General features: G+C 35.6%; 1 protein-coding gene and 1 pseudogene across 1 annotated transcript in view; both read right to left on the bottom strand.

Annotated features, from left to right (window-relative positions):
* The window catches only part of LOC146403237 (olfactory receptor 6C3-like), a 555,083-nt gene that overhangs the window by 106,047 nt on the left and 433,366 nt on the right, over window positions 1-15,670 (bottom strand). The window lies entirely within an intron of this gene.
* Window positions 6,575-7,505, bottom strand: LOC100513857 (olfactory receptor 6C2-like; annotated as a pseudogene).

Below are 15,670 nucleotides of genomic sequence, written 5' to 3'. Positions count from 1 at the left end.
GAGGTTCATGGGTGGCCTGACCGAACACTCTAAGAGAAGTGGAAAAATGTCAACAGCTATCTCAGAACTAATTGAGATGGAGGGGAAGTGTTTCTGCTGCTCATTTCCTACCTTCCTCCAACCCTCTTTCTAATCTCTCAGGCAGCACAGGCATCATGTTACTGAATAAAATTAGCTGTATCACTGCCATTGGCTATTACTCAGTGCTCCAAAAAGTCTGTTTTTTCTTCTTCTAAAGTATCACAAAGTATAATAAAACAAGACTTAAAAAAAGATTTGGTAAAATGAGAGTAACTGGCTTTGATATGTTTTATTTTCAAAACATATGTTTGAAATAAAGACAATCTAATAAGGATAGTTCAGTCAATGTGTCTTCTGGGGAAATGAGGAATACACTTACACAATTAAATGAATATATACCTTTTTTTTTTTCTTTTTAGGGCCTCACCTGCAGCATGTGGAATTTCCCAGGCTAGGGGTGGAATTGGAGCTGATGCTGCCAGCCTACATCACAGCCAGAGCAATGCAGGATCCAGGCAGCATCTGTGACCTATGCTGCAGCTTGTGGCAAAGCTGAATTCTTAACCTACTTGGCCAGGGATTGAACCCGCATCCTCATGGATACTGGTTGGGTTCTTAATCTGCTGAGCCACGATGGGAATTCAGTATATGGTATTTTTTGATGTGAGGTTGATGATGTTGTTAATATGTTTTTGATAGCTATCCAATTTTAATCCCTTCAAATACCAATGTATTCTTATGCATAAAAATCTCCCATAAAATGACATTTTTATATCCAAAAGAACCACATTCTAAAAAAATGAAAAAAAAATGTATGTTCAGCCAAATACAGAAATTTATCACTCGCATTTCCACTTTTTAAGAGATAGGTAAAATATATTTCCCAAAGCAGAAAACAGAAGCAAATATAATTGAAATGACAAATATTACTTACTCTTAAGACTGTCAATCATAGTTTCTGTTGGTTTAAACACACGAAATCGTAACACTTCTAAATTGAAAATGGATAGGATGAAGATGAAAATTTTCATATGAACTTCTGGTTACTTTCGTTAATGTATCCACGGTCACATTAACCACAAATCAAAGATGCCTCATAGAAATTCCTTTCAGAAGTATCCATCTTCAGCCAATTACATGGAATTCCTTACTAGAACCTCCCTCAAAAAAAGAAAGAAATTTAACAATGTTAGATGAGGGCTGTGGCATTTCAGAAATCTTTTTCCTATAGTTTCAGGAAAGTGGTTATGCTGACCTCTCAGGGCTGTGAACACATTTACTCTATCTAGGTTGACAGTTGCTTTATTTGATTAAAATGCAACCGAGAGAATAAACAAAGGATCCCTAGTGACCCAAGAACAAAGCCACTAATGAATCTTTTGAGTAATAAATTATGGTAAAAAATTATGGTAACTGTGGCTTCCTTGGAGACAGTGTCCTTGGAGATAGGAAGATGAAACGGATAAAGGCCAGTAGGACAACAGAAGAGACAGGTTATAAAACCCAAGTTTAGCTCCTTCTTACTGTCCCATAACATTGAATGATACATGCCCTATAGGAGGGTCATAAAGAAACTATATTTTTCATTTACTGGTTTGTTACATAAATTACTTATTGCATTTGGGAAATTTTAATTAGACAAGAAAATTTTTAAATGCATAAAACCATACAACCCATACAGATTTTTCTTCCAATGTATCAATATATTTACAGCTACTATTAAAAAATAAACAGTAACAATGGAATATGTATAGCTGGATATATAAATCAGTGTTCTAAATTGACAGAACATTGTAAATCAACTATAGTAGAAAAAATAAAAATCTTTCCAAAAAACAACAAAAAAACCAATGTTGTTAAGCCACTAAACATAATCTAATGTAGATATAATTATATGTGAATCATTTATTCTTATTAATTTATGCTCAGTATCTTAATGTTCCATCAGGTTTTAAAATCAATTTACTATAAATTTTTGTCCTTTTAAATTTTTCGTGCATTTATTGTCCACCAATTTATGACAAAGGAGCCAAGTATATACAATGTGGAAAGGACAGTCTCTTCAATAAATGGAGTTGGGAAAACTGGATTAATCACACACAGTAGAATAAAACTGGACCAGCGCTACTTTACACATTGTACAAAAATTATCTCAAATGGATTAAAGACTTGAACATAAGACCTGAAACTGTAAAGCTCCCAGAAGAAAACAATGGTAATAACCTCCTTGATATGGTGATTTTTTGGATTTGATATCAAAACCGAAGGCAGCAAAATCAAAAATAAATAAGTGGGACTTCATTAAACCAAAAGGCATTTGGACAGGAAACCATCAACAAAAGGTAAAAGGCAGCCTACTGAATGGGAGAAAATGTTTGCCAGTCATTTCACTGATAATGAGCTAATAGCCAACATATATAAACAATTCATACAAATCCAGAGCAAAAAATCTCCAAACAAATCCAACTGAAAATGTACAGAGAATTGAAATAGACATTTTTCAAAAGAAAACATACTGTTGGCCAACAGGGACATAAAAAAAGATGCTCAGAATCACTAATCAACAGCAAATACAGATTAAAAATCACAATGAGACATCACCTTATGCCTGTTAGAATGGCTGTCATCAAAAAGACAAAAGGTAACACATGCTGGTGAGGATATGGAGAAAAGGCAACACTTGTGCTTTTGGCAGGAATGTGAATTTGTGCAGCCACTATGGAACAGAGTATGGAGATTTCTCAAGAATTTAGGGAGCTCCCTGGTGGCCCAGTGCTTAAGACTTGGAGCTTTTGCTGATGTGGGCCTGGGTTTAATCTCGGGTCTAGGAATGGAGATCCCACATCAAGTCAAGAAAACCATGGCCAGAAAAGAAAAGAAAAGAGCAAGTATTTTCTTTCTGTAGTTACCCAGTGGTCTAGTGCTTAAGGGTTTGGCATTGTCACTGCTGTGGCTTGGGTTTGATGCCAGGTCCCAGGAACTTCTATATGCCACAGGCATGGCCAAAAGAAAAAAAAATTAAAAATATCGCTATAATATGATCCAGGAATTTCACTTAAGGGTATTTCTTTTTTTCTTTTTTCTTTTTTGTCTTTTTAGGGCCACACCTTCAGCACAATGGAGGTTCCCAGGCTAGGGGTTGAATCAGAACTATAGCAGCCAGCCTATACCACAGCCACAGAAAGTTAGGATCTGAGCCGTGTCTGCGATCTACACCACAGCTCATGGCAACACCAGATCCTTAACCCACTGAGAGAGGCCAGGGATCAAACCCACATTTCCATGGATCCTCGTTGGGTTCATTAACTGCTGAGCCACAATGGGAACTCCACTTAAGGGTATTTCTATGGAGGAAACAAAACCGCAAGTCATAAAGATATCTGCACCCTCGTGGTCATTGCAGCCTTATTTATAATAGCCAAAACATTGAAACAACTTCTAAGTGTCCACCCATGGATGAATGAATTTTAAAGTGGAATATTATTCAGCCATAAAAAGGAAATATTGCCATTAGTGACCACATGGATGGAACTGAGGGCATTATGCTAAGTCACAGTTACCATAGAGAAAGACAAATACTGTATGATTTTACTTACATGTGGAATCTAAATCATACAAACAATCACAAAACTGAGCTCATAGAGATAGAGAACAGATTGGTGGTTGTCAGAGGTGGGGATGGAGGATGGGGTGGGCAATGGCTGAAGATGGTCAAAATGTACAAACTTCCAGTCATAAAGAAGTTCTAGAGATATAATTAATCTACCACATGGTACCTATAGTTAACAATACCATATTACATATTTGAAAGTTGCATTCATTAGCCTAATATGGTCATTACCTTATAATATTTATAAGTATCAAATGGTTATGTCAATTATATCTCAATGAAATTTATAAACATTGAAAAATGCTCTTTGAAATAACAATACAGAGATGAAGAATATGTTGAACAAAAATATTTATATAGAGAGAAAAATATGTAACTGTATTCTTTATTCACAGAAGGCAAAAAAAAGCATATAATTTTGACCCCAAAACTATACTCCTAGCAACTATCCTAACATGTTGCAAAACTCTTTTATTAGAGTCCCATTTTTTGAAATTTTTGATTGTAAAAAATTATTGGTTAGCAAAGTGGGAAGTTTCCAGGATGAAATCTGAAACTGACCCCCATACCCAGAAGGAAAGAAAAGACCAAAGAAAGAGGTAGAACAGGTGAGGACAATGTATAGAGTTTGCAACAGTTAATATTCTATCTCTAAATATTTTCTTTCATGGAATTTAAATTTTTCAATAGAGAGACTCAATGGCACTCTGTAATTGGCCAATATATTTTTGAAGTTACCAAAGGAAATTTATTACACATATGTATTATAGCAGTTGTTTCAAACAGACATGAATTTTGAGAAATCAGGTTGTGACTTATTCATCAGGTCAATTTAGGGTGATTTTTTAAAAATTGAAATATCATTGATTTACAATATTGTGTTAGTTTCAGGTGAGCAGAAAGTGATTCAGTTACATACATATGTATTTTTTCAGATTCTTTTCCATTAGAGTTTATTACAAGATACTGAATATAATTCCTCGTGCTTTACAGTAAATCCTTGCGGCTGATCAATTTTATGTATAGTTATTTCTGTCCAGTAGGTCAATTTAATGTGCTACTTATGGGAGGGAGAAGGATAGGCAATGTCAGAGGCCAGACACCAAGATGAGCTTTCGGAATCCACCCTTATTTTTTTTTCCATTTAGGGTGATTGGGTTTTCTGTTCCACAGTGTTACTTTCTCCTTTGCTCCTAGTCTGTTGGTGTTACTTCTCTTATTCACTGTACATTCAGGAAGGTTTCAGCTATTTCATTGCTTGACGCAAGCTAGAAAAATTCGTGTAAATTTAGTCATTTGGTAATTGAATTTTTAAATAATTAACTCTTCTAAAATAGAACAGATACTGCACTCATGGGATAGATACCAATTACAAAGATTATGTAGTGCAGGAATTTCTGCAGAGTTATGTGAAAATCTGGAAAAATCACTTAGAATAAAAACCTTGTGTGAAAGTCACAATTAATGGTTTTGGATAAATGAAAGTTCATCTTATTTGGTTAAAATATTGGAATGAGCAAGTGATCTCAGAACCTCTATACCTTGTGTATTGATCAAAGGAGCCTAATTAAGGCCGAATATTTAAATGAGACCTGACCGAAGGGATATCTGTGACTCAAGGTGGCCCAATTTTTAATACAAATTCCTGCATTTTTTTGAAGTCATCAGTCAGGACTAGTGGCACTTTTGAGCCCATTGGCTTGGTTTCATTGGATCTTTCCTGGGAATATTAAAATTATTATACATATGTATTCAGTTCTGTATACCAGTTCATACATAATTTCACTTTTTATTATACTCATGTATTCAGTTCTATATACCACGTCATATATAATCTCCCTACCTTCTTATGGAGAGTGTGCATATGCTCTTGACGTTAACTTTTGTTCAAACCTTTCTGCTCTTCTTTGTTCTGTGTTAATGTATAAGCTTTATTTTGGTAAACATTATATCAATATAAACTATTTTCTAATATAATGAATGGTTTTCTTCTATATAAATTAGGAATGCTTATATTAAGAGGGCCTGCTATGTTTTACATGTTTTTTCTCTTAAAAATCATTTAACAATTTTTCAGTTTTCATAGATTAATACCTTCTTTTAGTATATGTAATTTTCCTCCAGTGTCCATTGAGGACACTCTCTTTTTTTTGGCCACACCTGTAGCATATAAAATGCTCTGGGCCAGGGGTCAAATCCAAGCCAGAGCTGCAACCTCACCACAACGGTGGTAATGCTAGATCCTTAGTCCATAGCACCATAGCAGGAACTTCCATTGAGGACATTCTAAAATTAAAATGGACATCACTACAGCATCACATATTGTAGCCAAAATGGGCTTTGGAGTAAGATATAAATGGATTTGCATCATGAAGTTACATCTTATTAGCTGTAACTCTGCTGAGCTTTAATTTATTTACTTACGAAGTGAAGATAAAATACCTTTTAAATTTCTTTTACATATAATAAAAAGTCAGTTTCTAGTTATTTGCTACTGTAATCATGATATAAAGATGAATGTATAAACCCATAGACAGTATTATTACTTCAAGATTTAGAGTCCATCTTTAATATTAAGGCCATTTCCCCTAAACCATCCTTCTCTGAAGTTTATTATTTAAAGTTAAAACAGATAACCTAGAATGAGGCCTGGAGTCAAAAAAGCCCTCAAATGCCAGAGTTGGAACAGATGATAAGCACAATTACTAAATCCAAAGTATTAAGATGAACTCAATGTTTCTGTTTACAGTTTTATTAAGTCTGGGTTTAAATGCAAAATGATTCTTTTGCTTCATGGAAATGTATTATTACATTTTATTATTAACAAATGTAGTTCCAGGGAAGCTTCCTTGTTATGTAGAAAAAGATTTAAGCTTAAAGATACAGTTTAGGGATGTCTGATCTATTCATGAACACTTGATTCTTCTACATTAGCAAGTTCTCTTATTTCTTTAAGAACAATGCAAATCTTTTGATTGTATCATGAAAGGCTTTTTTAACTTGCTTGTTTCTCAAGGTGTAAATGAAAGGGTTTAGCATGGGAGCAATGGAAGTAGTGAGCAGTGTCACACCCTTATTAACAGCCACTGATTCCTTTGCTGAAGGTTTAACATAGATGAAGATACAGTTTCCATAGCTGATGGAGACCACAATCATGTGGGAAGAACATGTAGAAAATGCCTTTTTCCTTTGCTGGGCAGAAGGGAATTGCAAAATGGTCTTGAGGATGTACACGTAGGATAGAACCACACACACAAGTGTCCTGATAAAGGTCAACACAGACTATGACCATCTGCTCTATGAGCCACGTTTCTGAGCATGAGATCTTTAGGAGGGGGGCTAAATCACAGACAAAATGGTCAATGACATTGGAGTCACAGAAGTCCAGCTTTAGGCCCAGGCTGAGTGGGGGGATGATGATCAACAAGCCAGCCAGCCAGGAACCAATGATGAGTCTCCTACAGACCGTGTGGTTCACGATGGTCACGTAATGCAGGGGTTTGCAGATGGCCACGTAGCGGTCATAGGACATGGCAGCCAGGAGGAAAAACTCAGTTATAGCAAAGAGATCAGTAAGAAATAGTTGCGTAGCACAACTGTTGTATGTGATTGTCTTATCACCTGTTGCTATGTTGTACAAGTATTGGGGAATACAAGCAGATGTAAATGCGATTTCCAAGAAGGAGAAGTTTTGTAGGAAAAAGTACATGGCAGTTTTGAGGTGAGAGTCTGTGGAGGTGAGGGAGATGATGGTCAGGTTCCCAGTGACGCTCAACGTGTAGGTGAGAAACAGGAAGATGAAAACCAGAGTCTTCAGCTGTGTCTCATCTGTGAGTCCCAGCAGGATAAAAGTTGTTACTGTGTGGTTTCTCATCACTGAGTCCTGCCTTCTACTCAATCTGCATTTATGATTCAGAGACATTTGATATGAGGAGAGCAATGCTAATATCACATAGCAGTAATTAATTGCTCAACAAACTACACAAAACCATCTAATATGCAACTTAAAATTTGGTTGTAAGTATTATAATAGTAATTATCCCTAGGTTCCATCAAGGTATGTTCTGGTAATTTCAAGGTATATGTTTTAAAAAATCAGGTTTCTTTATCTATATCACACTCCAACATGAGTCTTCTTTTTCATTGCTTTTTATTCCCAAGTTATGTTTCATTTTTATTGGCACATAGCATTGGAATTGCTTATTTAGTCATATTTTACAGCTAACTGATGCAAAATCCTAAAAACAATTCTTAAACTTCTTAAATCTTTCAATTTTTTTTTTCATGGTAGTTTGGTTCTTCTCAAAGTGCAAGTATAATATAGATAGTTTGGGGCTTACTATATAGGCTTTCCATATTCATTGCTTGAGATCTGAGTGCTAGCATTATTACAATTTTTTAAATTTATGTTTTATTCTCTAAAAATCTTTCTCTTCATTCACCTCTTCCCTTGTCTGTCCCTAATGACTTTCTCGCTAAAATTTATAATCTTTGTTGTTATTGTGCAGAACACAGTGTTTTGTAAAGAAATTAGTTGTTTACAGTGTTGAGATACATTGGGTATGATAAGATTATATGTCATAATCACAATTGTTTATAACTTTTAACCTGTTGGGTTAAGCTTTTTTTTTTTTGTCTTTAAAAATTTTTTAATTATAGTTTATTCACAATGCTCTGTCAATTTCTGCTGTACAGCACAGTGACCTGTTGGGTGAAGTTTTAAACATTCCAACATCTTGGTACCAATGTCATTAGGTACAAAAAGTTCAGGTTTGGAATACAAATTAGATTCCACAACCACTGTTTGTGTTCCCTGTGATTCAGTTTTCCATCTGTGAAGTGGAAATAATAACATTACCCTTTATATGCTATTAAAGTTGAAATCTGTAAACATCGGAATTATATAAACACTTTTAGAAGTGCTTAATAATAAATAATAAACATATTATCATTCCTTCAATGTCCTGATTCACAGTGATTTTCCTTTTGTTATTCACCATGTATTCATTCTTCACCACTTTGTAAACACACTTTTATCCCCACCATTCTAATGAAACAATTTTTGACCAAGTTTATCAAAAACTCTTTTTTTGGAATATAATAGTGGCAGATTTATACATAAAATGTGTACCTTTGACCATAAACTACTCATAATATTTTCTCATAAGTTATCTTTACATTACACCCATTGTTTTCCTCCTACCTTCTTATTTATGTTTTCTGGTTGTTTATCTTCTTGATTGTCTCTTTTATGTTTTTATTTCTCAGTCTTTTAGTTCCTTTAATGTAACAAGTACACGTGGAGGATATATTCTTAATCTCCTAATTGCTTAATTTCCAAAAAATAATTGTTCTTTGGAAACTTGGGACTGTAGGCAGATGCACCTGAAACATAAAAATGTCTACCTTTCCCTCCTTTATTTTTCCTTGAATTTCTTATAGTCAAGCTAATAGATTTGGCCGACTATTAAACTAATTACTTTATCTATCTGGAGAAAATTTCCCTCTGAGAGTGCTTATTCACTTTTCTCTATTCAAAGCCCCACTTTCACTTGGGATGCAAATAATTGGTCATTGGTTTTTAGTTTAAATATCTATTTTGGAACTTCATGAAACTCTAATAGAAGGGCTGGTTGTCATTTGGAGCAATCAATTCCTAAACAAGGGATATCTCTTGCCATGCAGGGCAGTCACAGCTACAATGTTTAGCCACCCAATCACGAGGGTAAACAACCAGTGCACTCAGATCCATTCTGTACCCGTCTAACCAGTTTCTCTTTCACTTTCAGTACAGTTTTTAATAGATTACATAAGATATTCAACACTTAGTTATAAAATAGATTTTGCGTTAGATGATTTTGCCCAAGTGTAGGCTAATGTAAGTGCTCTGAGTGTGTTTAAGGTAGGCTAAACCAAGCTATGAAATGCCATAGGTTAGGTGTATTAAGTGCATTTTCAACTTAGGATATATTCAATTTATGGTGGGTTTTATGCAACCCTCTTGTAAGTTGAGAAAGATAAGTTCTACCCTGAGGTGGTACACTGTTTGGAGATTAAAGTACTTTTAAACTAGAATAGCATTTATAAATCACTCAGCTCTGTATGTACCCAATGCCTAAAAAAGGATTTAATGGCAAAAATACAAAGTCAAAATTTCCACTTTAGGAATAGTTGTATATTCAAGAGGTGCCAGAGACACCTTTTTTATTTTTTAAATAATTTTTATTTTTAAATTTTAAATAATTTTTTAATTCTCCCCCTTTCTTATTTTTTAAAACAAAGGCATGAACTTCAGTCGAGAGTTGCCAAACGTTTCAACCGTTAAGTTTAAAGAGGACTGGGAAAGACAATAAAAGCAGAATCAGAAGTAGAGCAGACACAGCAAGATTAATTAGCATAGAAGAAAGAGATTTGTGACCCACAAAACTATCAGTATTAGAAAACAAATCAGATGCTCTATTTTGAGCACCGAAGGCTTGTTCCCCCTGATTCATATCCAATATTTCTTGATGTAATTTAGAAATATCCAATCCAAGGTCAGAATGATTCCAAACTCCCTCAAGATGATTTTTAATTTTATCCCAGGTGTAGCGAGATGTATTTACCTGGAGAGGAGTAACACAAATCCATTTAAAATCCATGTGACAACGAAGAGCCAATTTAACTTTAAGAGAAACTATTTCCTGTCCCATTGCCATAACTGCCTCTTCTAAAGCATCAACCTTACCATTTAATTTTTTATCAACAATTTCTTGTGTAGTTAGAGCCAAAGTAATATTTCTAGACAATTGATCGGCAAAAGTCACAGTATGTGCTTGTTTTGTTAAAGCAACAGCGATACTGTTAAGGAAGTAATTATAGAAATTAAGGCAGTAATTCCTAATATAAGAGCAGCAACAAATCGTTTGGTTCGTGTTAACTGATTATTAAGTAGCTGTAATGCCCTTAATCCCTGATTATCATACCAATCACCAGTAATATTTACAGGAACCATTACACATGGAGGCTGTCTTACAATAAGCATAAACTTATAATTACCAATATTAGGACCAATGCAATTTGTCAAAGTACAATTATCACATTGAGTAGTATAAATATTTTCTTTTTTACGAATTTTTACATCAAAAGATTTTGAAAAAAGAAAAGCATAAGGAGCTTGTAAACAAGCTTTTACAAAATAAGTATCTTTATTATCAGGTCTGTGTAAAATCACAGGTTTAAGAACAGCAATTGCTTTCCATAAGTGAGGTTGAATTTTATGCCGATTTCCAAATGGAGCAGTAAGAATGGGAGGCACCCATCCATCATTAGTGATTTTACTTAAAGCGATGGGTTTAGGTACACTGTTGTCATTCCATCCACATTTAACTTTATTTTTGTTTAAATATCCATGATAGTCTACTTGTGGATCTGAAATATACCAACCTTGTACTTGCCAATAAGCTAAAGACCAAGGTGCCATGGCATCTGTTTCTGGACGATGAAGATTAGGCCTAGTAGAATTATACATACACTGTTTCCAAGGTGGAAACCCAGTATTGAAATCAATTCCATCCCAAACTCTTTGAGACCTAGAGTCCTCAGACCATGGTGTACAATTAGGATCATTTAAAGGATGATGGTTACGAAGGGGCTCATAATTTGAAATTTGGATAGGATAACTATAAACATATTAGGTTCAGTCCCAGGGCTGAGAAATACCAGTGACCAGCAAGGATGAGTTTTGGAACCTTTAGCAACAGGCAGTGCACCTATAGCAACCATACCTGCTGTTTGAGTAGGTATACAGCCCGGGACGTTAGTAGGTCCAGGACCATTAGGAGTTAATGGTAAAGCAAAACAAATCGACAATGCATGAGAGCTTCCAAAAAATGAGTAATTAGAGGAACTAGCCATAGTAATTTCAAAAGGAGGGGGAGGAAACCCCGGTCCCCCTAACAGGTCAGACTGGTTTGTATGTACTTGAATCATTTCATTATCCCAAGTAACAGGCTGGAAGCTAGGCGGGTTGGGAAAAAAGGCCCAATATGAGTGAGCAGAAACTCATATTGGGCATAGAATTAGGAGCATAGCAAGAAACATAGTTGTAGGCTTTAACTGTTGATTTTGAGCTCTCACAAGCCCTTCAGCCTCCTTAACAAGTCTTTCTATTTGTTCTCTGGTAGGTGGTTGAACAGTACGTGCCACTCTTTCAGGGCGACCTGGTCGTTGGCGGTGGTGGTTGAGGTTTAAAGCTCTCAGCCGTGTGGAAAGATATCTTTGTATTCATTCTTTTTGGAGTCTCCTTCTTTCTGTCTCATTAGGATAGCATTTCATTTTTATTGGTCGTGAAGGTTACATGTCTAATCAACTGTCTGGTATCCACATGGGTGATGTGGTCTTCAGCAATGCAGGACACATCAGCCCCCGGGTCTGTAAGTCCTTTAATGACAACCCCTTGAACTTTTAGATCTTCAAAGGGCCTTCGGGTAGAAATTTCTTGGACCCAAAAGGCTAGATCACTTGATCCAAATCCTTGGTTTCTTCGAGGAGCACTTAGTTCATGACAGTGCCTTCTTCTGGAAACCATGGACATTGTTCCTGCACAAAATGTAAAAATCTAGCAATCTGAGAGTTAGTAACTTTTACACCTCTTTTATTCAACATATGAAGTAAGATGTCAATGAATAACCATCTCTCCTTAGATGCCATATGACCTATCTCTTATATTCTTGCAAAATTACTCATCCCTACTCTCCCTGTCTATACCTACAGAGGGGTCCCGGGCACCCCAGGTGAGAACCTAACCGTCCCAAAACTTACTTTAAATGTTCACCCCTTCAGGTCCCTGTCCCGGCACCACTTGCCGGAGACCAGCTCCAGGAGCCAGGGAGTGCACACCCTGCTGGGGATGGACGGTGTCCACACGGAGACAGCCTCTTTGTCCCTTCTTTCTATGCTCGAATTTCACTGGCATAGGTGATTGTTTATATAGTTTAGTTGTGGATTACATCATAGTTTCCAGATTTTATGGCACAGTAAATATACATTACGTTCTAAGAATTTTTTTAACAAACCAAAATTAATGGGCATAAAACATCATGTGTAAATGGATACCAAACATCATGTGGAAAAAACATCATGTGAAAATAAGGAGATTCGATACAAAGCATCTTGTGGTTACTACCTATTATTATGTTAATTGTTAACAGCCAGAAAGGTCACAGACATAAGAATTTGACATTAGCAAAGTTCATTTTTAAATTAAAACCTAGGGTAAAAACTTCAAAGTATTATGGCAAGGGGACAGAATAAGAAATTATTTTTATTTCTAAATCAACCAATTTATTAAAACTTAAAAGCTTCCCAGGAAATTAAAAACAAGATTTATTATTATTATGTTTTTCACCATGAATAATGCATATCTAACCTATTTTTGACCTATTGTGTACCCCAAAATACCTCACTCTAAGACCTGTTGTTACTTATAACAAGCTAATGAATATAATTTCTTATTTTAACTAAATTAGATTTGAATGGGGGGAATTCTACCAGGGTGAAACTCGTATTGTTCTATTATTGTTCCAGTTTATTGAGTCACAAGTCAATATAGGAAAATAAAAATAACAAACAAAATAACAGGAGAGACTGAAACATCCAAGAAATAGTTTCCATTCTTGCGCTGCTAAGAAGCCCCTTCATTTTGTTGTTGTTAGGTCAGCAGGTGAACCTTATTGTCTTCTAGGGCCTGTCCTCGGAATTGGGCCATACAGGCAGGCATTTCCTTGTTCAGGAACCTGCCCTCGGGATTGCACCATTCAGACAGGCCTTTATCCCGATCAAGGGCTAGCCCTCGGAATTGTACCGTTCAGGCAAGCTCCCTTGCTCGGCTCCTTGTATCTTCTTGGCTCCCTGCAAAGAGGAATAGTTGTATTTCATTGATTCCACTTTTGCCTTCCTGATGCATCTCTCAGTAGGGTATTATAACCAGAAGCCAGACACTTTGTTTCTCTAAATTTTGGTGATATATGTCTACAGAATTTCCCCCCCTCAATTAACACAAGCTAAATACTAGAGGTGTGCTTCAAATATTTTCAAAATTGAATCAGTACCTGCCCAATGGAAATTTTCCTACAATTTGTGCTACAGCCTTTGTTTCATTTATTATGTGAAAAGTTTTGGTGTACTACTTATAACGTTCCCTCCATGTTAAGGTGGGGTAGCGTGGGTTCTGATCATGTGGCTAAGTTCCAGAGTTAAATCTTAGGAGTGAGCGTCAATATCATAGAGAAGTAGCCTGGACTTGCTCATGGTTTGCATGAGAGCTAGGATGCACACACGGAATGTTGGACCACACTTACAAGAGGGCATCTTGAGATGCAGTGAGGAATCATTTCCGCAGCCCACCCTCCTCACTGACTTTTCTTCTTCTCAGTGTACAGAGACCTTTGCTTATCGGTGGCAACTAATGCAGCCCAACTGAATCTGAGTCATATTCAGTTATAAAACCTTTTTTCCTTCCAGTTATTAAAATTTTATTTCCTGGTGTTCCATTGTAGTGCAGCAGAAATGAATCCAACTAGGAACCATGAGGTTGCGGTTTGATCCCTGGCCTCGCCCATTGGGTTAAGGATCTGGCATTGCCATGAGTTGTGGTGTAGGTTGCAGACATGGCTCAGATCTGGCATTGCTGTGGCTGTGGCATAGGGTGGTAGCTGCAGCTCTGATTCAACCCCTAGCCTGGGAACCTCCATCCATATGCCTTGGATGCCACCCTAAGAAAAAGGAAAAAAAAAATCCAAAAAACAAAACAAACAAAAAACCTTCACTTCCATGAGAATTCTCATCTTAACAATGCAGATGTTGAGTAATGAAGTCATCTGAATTGTTATTAACTGATTAATGTTTATATTATATTTAAGAGATTTAGAAATTTGGTGTCTAATGAGATAATAGAACATGAGCCAAGTTGTCAATTGACTTTTTTTGGTTGTTGTTATTTTAGGGGGATTATTGCTTCTGTACTACCTTTACATGACTTTCTACTAATTGTTGAATAAAAATGATCACATCAGTGATAACAAACTTTCCAATAATAGTACACTCTAAAAACAACATTTATTTACTACCCATATTAAAATCGATATTTCTCATTTTACACAGAGAACACCCATTCTCAGAGAAAAATATCACTCAATCCCACCAAGAGAGAATATAACTGAAGAGAAAGACATCATATTCATACTTTGGCAGATAATCATAGCCTCCCTTGAAGAGTTGTTTAATTATACTTATGGCTACCACTTTGAAAATGAAAGTCACGTTGAAAACTTGCATGAGAGTTCCTGCTCACTCCTCATTGAATCCATGCCCACAGTTATGGAAACCTTGAATGATTCGAGTTTGTGTTTTCAATCCATTGAGTAAACTTCAAGATAGATGTGCTGTCATAAATCCAAGAAATGTTTTCTTTTCTCTTTATCACTAACAAGAAATAATAATACAAAGGAACCTCCAGCAGTTTTGGAAGAGTTGATGTCATGAATTATCTTTGCTCTGAAAGAGGTTTTTCTAGTTTCAAGCTCAATATTTGTTTATTTGCCAAAGCTGGAAAAAAGTAACTTATGAAGAAAAGAGTCCTCAGTGACCAGATTCAAAAACCATTAATGAATCATTTGTGTAAATAAACTTTGGGGGAAAAAAATCAGACAGCACATAACTTGGGGAGACAGTCATTGGAGACAGGCTTTGGAATCATTTAAAAGAGACTGGTAGGAAAACAAGAAGAATCTGATTTTTTAAAAGTTCAATTTCTTGTAATTAATCACTATCATACTAGATCTCTCTTTTATTCTTTATCAATTTTAATAAAATGAATAATTACATATTCCTAAGACATTTGATAAAATAATGAAAAAAAAATACCAGGCTCACCAATAAGGAAAAAAGCTCTTTACAAAAGATAGCAATAAGATAATAAATAAATAAAGATAGCAACAAAGATAACAGTAAGATACTTTGGAGCATATCCGTACATATTTTTCCTCCTACAAATATGCC

This window comes from Sus scrofa, chromosome 5 (genome assembly GCF_054392235.1).
Source record: "Sus scrofa isolate SSC_HxYL_T2T_F1_AM1 chromosome 5, Sscrofa_HxYL_maternal_Yorkshire_Landrace_v2.0, whole genome shotgun sequence".
NCBI lineage: Eukaryota > Metazoa > Chordata > Mammalia > Artiodactyla > Suidae > Sus > Sus scrofa.
This window is presented reverse-complemented; position numbering and strand designations above follow the sequence as displayed.